This window comes from Mustela lutreola, chromosome 2 (genome assembly GCF_030435805.1).
Source record: "Mustela lutreola isolate mMusLut2 chromosome 2, mMusLut2.pri, whole genome shotgun sequence".
Taxonomy (NCBI): Eukaryota; Metazoa; Chordata; class Mammalia; order Carnivora; family Mustelidae; genus Mustela; species Mustela lutreola.
The window spans coordinates 138601346-138611295 of record NC_081291.1 but is presented as its reverse complement, the minus strand read 5'-3'; the positions used below and the strand labels follow the sequence as shown (position 1 = coordinate 138611295).

Genomic DNA, 9950 nt, shown 5'->3' with positions numbered 1-9950 from the left:
AAGGCAGAGGCTTAACCCACTGAGCCATATCTGCTTTTTTGACTACTGGATATCCTCCTCAGTGAAATGTCTCTTCATGGTTTTTTGTTTTGTTTTGTTTTTTGCCCATTTACTAATTGGATTGTTTTTTCACTTATAAATATTGAGAGTTCTTTATTTTATTTTATTATTTGTAAAGGTTTTTTTTAAGATTTTATTTATTTATTTGACAGACAAAGATCACAAGTAGGCAAAGAGGCAGGCAGAGAGAGGGAGGAGGAAGCAGGCTCCCCGCGGAGTAGAGAGATGTGAGGCTCAATCCCAGGACCCTGGGATCATGACCTGAGCTGAAGGCAGAGACTTCAACCCACCGAGCCACCCAGGCGCCCCTAAAGTTTATTTTTTTTATTTTTTAAAGATTTTTTATTTGTTTATTTGACAAACAAAAGATCACAAGTAGGCAAAGAGGCTGGCAGAGAGAGAGGAGGAAGCAGGCTCCCTGCCGAGCAGAGAGCCTGATGTGGGGCTTGATCCCAGGACCCTGGTATCATGACCTGAGCCAAAGGCAGAGGCTTTAACTCACTGAGCCACCCAGGCGCCCCTAAAGTTTATTTTTTAAAAACCATATCCAATGTGGGGCTTAAACCCATGACCCTGAGATCAAGAATTGCTGTCTTCCAACTGAGCCAACCAGGAGCTCCAAGGGTTCTTTATATGTTGAAGATCCTGGTCTTTGATTGGATATGCTTTGAACATATTTTCTCCTTACTACGTTGAGTCTTCGAGTCCATGAAAAGAGTATGTCTCTTCACTGATTTAGATCTTTGTTTTCTTTCTTTAGCATTTTGTACATCATCTCAGCATACAAGTTTTTGTGCACATTTTGTTAGATTTACCTATGTTTTCGTTTTTCATTTTTTTTTTAGCAATTGTAAATAGTATTTTATTTTTAATTTTGGTGTGACATTTTCATTGTTAATATATATAAATACAGCTTTTTAAATTGTTAAACACTGTACAATACACTCATTAGTTTTTGATGTAGTGTTTCCACAATTCATTGTTTGCATATAACCCCCAGTGCTCATTGTAATACATGACCACCTTAATACCCATCACCAGGCTAACCTATCCCCCACACACTTCCCCTCTGAAACCCTCAGTTTGTTTTCTGGAGTCCATAGTCTCTCATGGTTTGTCTATCCTTCTGATTTCCCCAAATATAGCTGCTTTTTAAAAAAGATTTTTTTTTAAAGATTTATTTATTTTTGAGAGAGAGAGAAAGCACACATGTGTGCACACCCACATGTACTCACAAGTGTGAGTGGGGGGAGTGGTAGGGGGAGAGGGAAAGAGAATCCTCAAGCAGATTCCTTGCTGAATGTGGACCCTGAGATCATGATCTAAGCCAAAACCAAGAGTTGGACGCTTAACTGATTGAGCCACCCAGGACCTCAGATACAGTTGATTTTTAATGTTTACCTGTGACCTGATGAACTCACTTCTTAGTTCTAGGATGGATTTTTCTGTTTTGTTGTTTTCTAGATTCCTTGGGATTTTTCTATTTACACAATCTTGTCATTTGCATTTAAGGGCACTTTTATTTCTTCCTTTCCGATATGTTTACTTATTTCCTTTTCTTGCCTTATTGCGCTAAACAGACGTTTCAGCAATATATTGTACAGGAGTGGAAAGTGTGAACATGCTTGCCTTTTTTCCAGTCTTAGGGGAGGAAGCATTCAATCTTTTACCATTGAGTATAAAGTTACCTATTGGGTTTTTGTTGGTACTCTTTATCAAGTTGAACAAGTTCTGCTCTATTTCTATTTTACTAGGAATTTTTACCCTGAATGGTTGTTGAATTTTATTAAATGCTTCTGCATCAGTTGATATGATCATGTGATTTTCTTTTTTTAGCCTGTTAATATGGTGGATTACATTGACTTTCTAGTATTGAACCAGGTTTGTATCCATGGAATGAAGTCCACTTAGTCATGGTGTATAATTCTTTGTATGTATTGCTGAATTCTACTTGCTAATATTTTGTTAAAGATTTTTGCATCTATATTTATGATGGTATTGTTCTGTAGTTTAAATTTTCTTTTCCTTCCTTCCTTTTTACTTTCCTTCCTTTCTTTTTTTGTATTGTCTTTGTATGGTTTTGGTATCAAGGTAATAAAATTTCAAAAGAAATTTTCAGAAAATGAATTGGAAAATGTCACGTTCTATTTTCTGAAAGAGATTTTGTAGAATTAATACTAGTTCTTCTTTAAACATCTAGTAGAATTCTCTAGTGAAATATCTGGAAGGTTTTTTCGGGGGAAGGTGGGATTTTTTCATTACAAATTCAATTTCCTTACTAATTATTGCATTATTCAGATCATCTACTAAATTTGGGATAAGTTGTGGTGGTTTGTGCTTTTTGAGGAACTGCACTATTTCATCTAAGTTTTCAAATTTGGTGTGTGGATTTGTTCATAGTGTTCCCTTATCAGTCTCTGACCCTGCCAGTTATCTAAGTCTTCAAGATATTAAAAAACATTATATAGATATGAGGAAGTGGTGATGCAACATGGGGGCTTAAGTGGGTAGGAGAAGAATCAATGAAACAAGATGGGATTGGGAGGGAGACCAACCATAAGTGACTCTTAATCTCACAAAACAAACTGAGGGTTGCTGGGGAGAGGGGGGTTGAGAGAAGGGGGATGGGGTTATGGACTTTGGGGAGGGTGTGTGCTTTGGTGAGTGCTGTGAAGTGTGTAAACCTGGCGATTCACAGACCTGTACCCTTGGGGATAAAAATATATGTTTATAAAAAATAAAAAATTTTAAAAAATTATATATATATAATCATCAGTTTTTAATTCCTTATAGAAAACACTCTCAGAGCCATCTTATTGGTCCAGTCTAGAGCCAAATTACTTGTTTGTTGGTTGGTTGTATATTTATTTATTTTTAAGAGAGAGAGCATAGGAGGGAAGGGACAGAGGGAGAGGGAGAGACAGAATCCCAAGCAGGCTCCACACTACGTGCCCAGCTCCACGACCCTTAGATCATGACTCAAGCAGAAATCAAAAGTTGGATGCCCAACTGACTGAGCCACCCAGGCACGCCTAGAGCCATTTTCCTGCATCCTCTGGGTAGCACAAAACTGTCACCTTGGGATTTTGCATAACTTCTTTCCTGTTTTTTGTCTTGTGCCTTCTTTTTTCTTGGTCTATACCTATCAGTAACTTCCTAGGAAGGGTACAACTGATAATATCTTTATTATACACTTGTATTTTATTGATAATTTTGGCTGAGAATACAATTCAAGTTTGGAAATAATTTTACTTCAGAGTTTTCAAAATATTTCTCCATTGCTTTTTTGTTTCTGGCATTGCTGTTGAGAGTTTGAAGCTATTCTGATCTCGATCCCCAGTATGTGACTTGTTTTTTCCCCTTATGAGTTTCCAGGATCTTCCTTTGATCACCAGTGTTCTAAACCTCATGACAATGATATCTGGTATATACCTATTTATATCCATCTTGCTAAGAATATGTTAGATCCTTTCAACTTGTAAATTCATGTTGTTACATTTTGGAAAATATTTCTTGGATTAGTTTTTCAATAATAAATTTTATAGTAATTTGGGAGAATAATTGGGAGACATAGTCAACTAACTGAGAATTGTCCCAAAACAAATCAGCTACAGATATAGACATTTTAGAAAGTACTTTTTCCGACATCAAAATTTGCTTACATATACTCCAGTTACATCCTTAGAATCTTCCCTGAAACTCAACTTTAGATGTTAAAGGATGCCCACATAATAAAAGCAAGTTCATTTCTAAACAGTTTTGAAAGGCACATTTTCCCCATCATCTCCAGACTGGCTGGGCACTGCAAGTAGAGTTTTGCTTTCTTCTCCATTCTTGTTATCGGAGTGAAATGAGAAAACAGCATCAGCAATCTTTGAGATCACCTGAGAAGAAAAGGTGAGGAAGATTTCATCACGAAAGGGACAATGACATGGTAGCAATTACTGAAAAGAAGAATTAGAGGAAAAATGTCAGTTTCATATCTTCAGATTCTTAGTTCTTTTGGACCCGGCACATAAAAAGTTTTTTTTGTTGTTGAAATTTATTTTGGTGTTTCTAAATTTGTTCATTTCTGTCTTTTACTTTGTCCATCTTCTCTTTTATGGAACCTGGAAAATATGGCACTATAAAATATTTCTTCATCTATTACTGTAGTAGTAGTTCTCCTCCATCATTAACATCTTGAAGCTACATGTCATTCAATGATTACAACTCTCTCTCTCTTCTTTAAAGATTTTATTTATTTACTTGACACAGAGAGAAAGCACAACTAGGCAGAGCAGCAGGCAGAGGGAAAGGGAGAAGCAAGCTCCCTGTTGAGCAGGGAGCCTGATGTGGGGCTTGATCCCAGGATCCCAGACCCTGGATCATGTCCTGAGCCAAAGGCAGATGTTTAACTGACTGAGCCACCCAGGTGACCCACATCTTTTTAAAACTACAATAGGGGACCTAGGTGGCTCAGTCAGTTGAGCATCTGCTCTCGATTTTGGCTAGGGTAGTGATCTCAGAGTCATGGGATTGCCCTACATAGGGGTCCTCACTCAGCAGGGAATCTCCTCCTCTCCCTCTGCCCTCCCCCAACCTCCCCCGCAACTCTCTCATTCTCAAATAAATAAATCTTAAAAAAAAAAAAACTACAGTAAAACATTACAAATTCAATCAATACCAATTTTGGAATCTGTAAAAGTGATTTCTTGAGTATTATTGTAATTTTATTATTTTTTCTGTTTTATTTATTGTGCTTCAATGTGAGTTTTTTTGTATTTTTAAAACTTTTGTTGAAATAAAATATATATATGGATCATATTATAGCTAAATGAATTTCACAATGAACACTCAATTTCAGTGTTTATAATTTCTTTCTTATCTTTTTTCTTTCTTTCTTTTTTCTTCTTTTTTTTTTTTTTTTTTGAGACAGAGAGCATGAGTGGAGGGGCAGGGGCAGAAAGAGTAGGACAGAGAATCTTAAGTAGACTCCACACACAGTGTGGAGCCCAGTGATCATGACTTGAGCCAAAATCAAGAGTCAGATGCTTAACTGACTGAGCCACCCAGGCGCTCCAGGAAATCCATTTTAATGCCAAGGTCAAACACACAGAATTTAAGTTTGTAAACACACACTAAAGCAAAGATTTGAATAAGGACAGAGATCCTGAACATAGGACTATGGGATAATAGAACTCATTTTTCTAAGATGAGATTTGAGGGTTAAGTAAGAAGTGCAAAACAAACTTCTCTCTGGTGAAATTTGCCCGTGTTACCTGTTCTGAGGCCAATCTTAGCAAGCTCATCCTAGGTTTGCAGCAGAGACATTTGACACCAAGCACTTACTTCTGACATCTGGAGATCTTATCAGGAGGGGAAAGAACTATGAGGAGAGATATAGGTACTTTCTGTCACATAAGTATTTCATTTGTCAAAAGCCTGTGGCCTTGGGGTGCCTGGGTGGCTCAGTGGGTTAAATCCTCTGCCTTCGGCTCAGGTCATGGTCCCAGGGTCCTGGGATTGATCCTCGCATCAGGCTCCCTGCTCAATGGGAAGCCCGCTTCCTCCTCTCTCTCTGACTGCCTCTCCACCTACTTGAGATCTCTGTCTGTCAAATAAATAAATAAAATCTTAAAAAAAAAAAAAAGCCGTGGACATTCTGTGCTAACAAGAGAGGGGTCCATATGAGGATCTATATTGTTCTGGATTTCCATGGAACCTGAAGGAAACTTTCACAATGTCTGGAGCCCTGGACATCCTCCTGCAAAGGGAGGAGTATGTCCTATAATTCCTTCCAGCAGGAACCTGCTTAGGTGGCACTAACCCTGACTTCTAATTGAAACAGTACATCAGGACACGTGGGTGGCTCCGGTTAAATATCTGCATTCGGCTCAGGTCATGATCCCAGGGTCCCCAAATAGAGTCCCGCTTCAGGCTCCATGCTCAGTGGAGACCCTGCTTCTCCCTCTCCTGCTCCCCTGCTTGTGTGCTGTTTCCCTCTCTCTCTGACGGTAAATAAATAAATAAATAAAATCTTAAAAAAAAAAAAAAAAAAGAAAAGAAACAGTACATCTACAAAAGAGAAAGCGATGACATATCTCAAACTTGAAGAGATCCTATGAGAAGCTTCTGACAGCAACCATGCCATCGTTGTCATCAAAAACCCAGCTCATGTCAGTGTCATATCATCCAGGAACATGGGCTCTGCTGGACTTGGCTGCTGCCACTGGAGCCACTCCGATTGTGGCCGCCTTCCTCCTGAAACCTTTATTAACCAGGTCCAGGCGGCCTGCAGGAGGGCTGTGTCTCCTGGTGGTTATTATGGATCCCAGGACTGAGCACCATCCTGTCACAGAGATGTCTTAGGGTAACCCACCGGCCATTGCTCTGTGACCCAGACTCTCCTCTGCGCTGTGTGGATGTGGCCATCCCACACAACAGCATGGGGGGTTGACGCAGCGGGTCAGAGGCAGTGGATGCTGGCCCTGGGAAGTTCTGCGCATGCATAGCCCTGTCTCCTGTGAACCTCCATGGGAAGCCACCCCTGATCCCTCCTCCTAACAGAGAGCCTGAAGAGACTGAAAAGGAAGAGCAGGCCCTTGCCGCAAAGGGGAGGAATTTCCTGGTGAATGGGCTGCCCCAGGTCCCAAATTTGCTCCTACTCAGCCCGATGTCTCAGATTATGCGAAGGTGTGCAGGGAGTCCCTGTCCCTGTCCCGCAGTTCCCAGCCGGGGCTTAGGACAGCTCTGCACTCCCACTGCTCAGGTGACTCAGTGCAGAGGAACAACCCCTGAGGTATCTATCCTAAGCTGCTCTACCACAGACCCTTTTTTTTTTTTTTTTTTTTTTTTAAGATATTGTATGTCCATAAAAGACTCAAACTCAAAAAACAGACTGAGGGTTGCTGGGGGGAGAGGGGACGGGAGAGGGTGGTGGGGAAATGGACATTGGGGAGGGTATGTGCTATGATGAGTGCTGTGAAATGTGTAAACCTGGCGATCCACAGACCTGTACCCCCGGGGATAAAAATACATTATATGTTTATTAAAAAAATTAATAAAAAATATACTTGTTTGTTTATTTTGGTGAGAGAGAGCAGGTAGAGTGAGCACTCAAGTGGGGGAGGGGCAAAGAGAGAGGAGAATCTCAAGCAGACCCCATGCTAAGGACAGAGCCAAACGTAAGGCTCCATCTTACGACCCTGAGATCATGATCAGAGCCTAAGTCAAGAGTCTAATGCTTAACCAACTGAGCCATCCAGGCACCCCTCTTTCATAGACTCTTAAACAGGAAGTGAATCTCTCCTGAAAAGGAAATAAGGCTAATGGAAAGTAAATAGTCTATTTAAAAAGAAAGAAAAAGAACAACAACAACAAAAAACCAAACCTGTGGATAATAGATGTCCTGAGCCTCAGAAAGGCATGCAGCCCGGTGAAGAATGGGTACAGTTAGGTTCACTGTAGTTCAGGTTCCAGTTCTGCCACTTAACTTGCTATAGAACTCACATCAAGTTACCTAAGCTTCTGGAAAATCACCCTGTCTGAAAACGTAAGCTCCACAAGGGATGTCTGTGTTGTTCACTGTTGTATATCCAGTGCCTAACAAGCCTGGCACTGCGGCACCTGGTGCCAAATCAAATAGGGTATTAAGGGACTATGTTGAGAAAAAAAAAAAAGTCCCTGACATTCAGAAGCTGGCCTGTACTCAGAGGTAGCCCACATTATTCTCTTGTTAGACAAAAACAACTTCACAAAATAGCCACCTCTGCTGAGGTTATTCCAACACCATATTAAAATGACATAAAGCAAGGCCACTGCATAATTTTGTATAACCATAGATAAATACAAGGTTACTGTGCCACCCGCAAAATGCCAAATACTCCCTCTCTTGGCCAAAACGAGTAATTGCTACTTCTTTACTAACAGCAGTCTGATCTTTTGCCTCTCTTCCTGTACATAAGATTTCTTGAGCTAGCCGCCCATAGAATTACCCCTACTTTCTGACAGCATCCAATCTAAAACAGACCCCTGCTTTCTTAGAGCCTCTCTCAAGTTACCCAAGAAAGCCCAAATTCTGATAGATGTTTTCTTTTTTTACGTATTTTATTTATTTTTTTATTTTAAGAATTTTATTTATTTATTTGAGAGAGAGAGAATGAGCAAGCAAAAGAGAGCACAAGTGCAAAGGGGGTGGCAGGGGAGGGGCAGACAGAAAAACAGATCTCCCTGCTGAGCAGGGAGCCTGATGGGGATGGTGGTCTCCAGTGGAAGACCCTGGATCATGACCTTAGATGAAGGCAGATGCTTAACTGACTGAACCACCCAGGTGCCCCTACTTATTTATGAGAGAGAGAGAGAGAGAGAACCTGCACACAAGCATGAGTGGGAGGAGGGGCAGAAGGAGAGGGAAAGAATCTCAAGCAGATTTCTTGTTAAGCATGAAGCCTAATACTGGGCTTGATTCATGACCCTGAGATCATGATCTGAGCCAAATGCTCAGAGTTAAATGCTTAACCAACTGAGCCACCCAGGAGCCTCTATGATAAGTTTTTCCTAACACCCTCCTAATGAGACACTCCATGATTCCTCGCAATATGTTTGCATTCACTTCAGTGAATAATAAACACAATCTGTTTAGCTACAGTTGTGTTCCTAGTAGTATTTGGCTTAAGGGAAATGACGATATGAATGGAAAAAATGGGAAGATAAGCTGTTTCTTCAGAGCTGTATCAAATGGATACTTAACTCACCAAAATATATTGAGAATCTGTTTTGCACCAGGCACTGTGCTAGGTGCAGGGAATATGGAGAAGAACGAGACTCATACTGCTCTCCAGCAGTTGAACCTGTGGAGGAACATGCACAGTAGAAAATTTATGATCCAATTTAATGTTGTTGGCACCATTATAGATCCAATTTAATGTTGTTGGCACCATTATAGAGGCATACACCTTCTATAAAGATGTTGTAGGACAACACAAAAAGGAAGAACATCTTTTTAGACTTACCACCTTCAAAAGTGTAAAATAATAAATTTTTGTTATTTTAAGCCATAAAATTTGTAATTTGCTGCAGAAGCAATACAAAACGAATATATGATACTAGAGCTTAATCTTTAAGGCAGGCTGTCCCAGGCATAGACTAGCTCCTGTAGGACCTGCCCGCTGGCTTGTATGGCTGCCTACTTGGGTATGTGATGGGGTATGTCAGGATTAGATCCTGAAGGGTCTTCCTTCCATGCAGAGAAACTGGAAAGAATCCAAAGGTTGTCAGAGACCACTGAAGGATGAATAGCAGTAGAGTGTGACAAAATCAGATTTGTCTTTAGAGGGGTAGATTGGAGTCTGGAAGTAAGGACAAGGAATGGGAGATTACTTTAGTACCCCAGGCAAGAAATGAGAAGCCTGCTTTGATCACCTTGCTTATTCCTTGAAATTTAGGTGAGAAGACAGAAAGCAATGATTGTGTTCTTCAGATATTTGAAGTTCTGTCATGAGAATGAGTGGTTAGACATGCTCTGTGCTGTACTAAGATCAAGGTATAAAGTCATAAGGAAATATTAAATGTACTAATTAGCATACTTAAATGGACTAGAAACAACAGACTTCACAAATAATTGGGTTTTACCTTTCTTTCATCTCTTCAACAAATATGCACTTGACTAGTTAGAATGTAGCAGACATTAGGCGTATGATGGGAACAAAAGAGATTAAAGACACTGCCCTTGATGGAGCTTAATTTCTTTGTGTACTGTGTGTGGTGCTGTTTACAGATAACTTTTATATAATCATTTAACCAAGAAGCAAGCAAGCTCCCAGGATATCTGAGAAGTGATTTATACACAGGGGAGAGGTTAGCTTGGAATGAACTCTGGCCAGGGAAAACCGGAAAGGAAGACAACCCTA

The 9950-nt window shown here is 40.2% G+C and overlaps 1 pseudogene; it reads left to right on the top strand.

The window, feature by feature from the left end:
• The first annotated feature begins 6138 nt into the window (after positions 1–6138).
• LOC131825886 (small ribosomal subunit protein uS2-like) lies at positions 6139–6914 on the top strand (annotated as a pseudogene).
• Positions 6915–9950: the final 3036 nt, after the last annotated feature.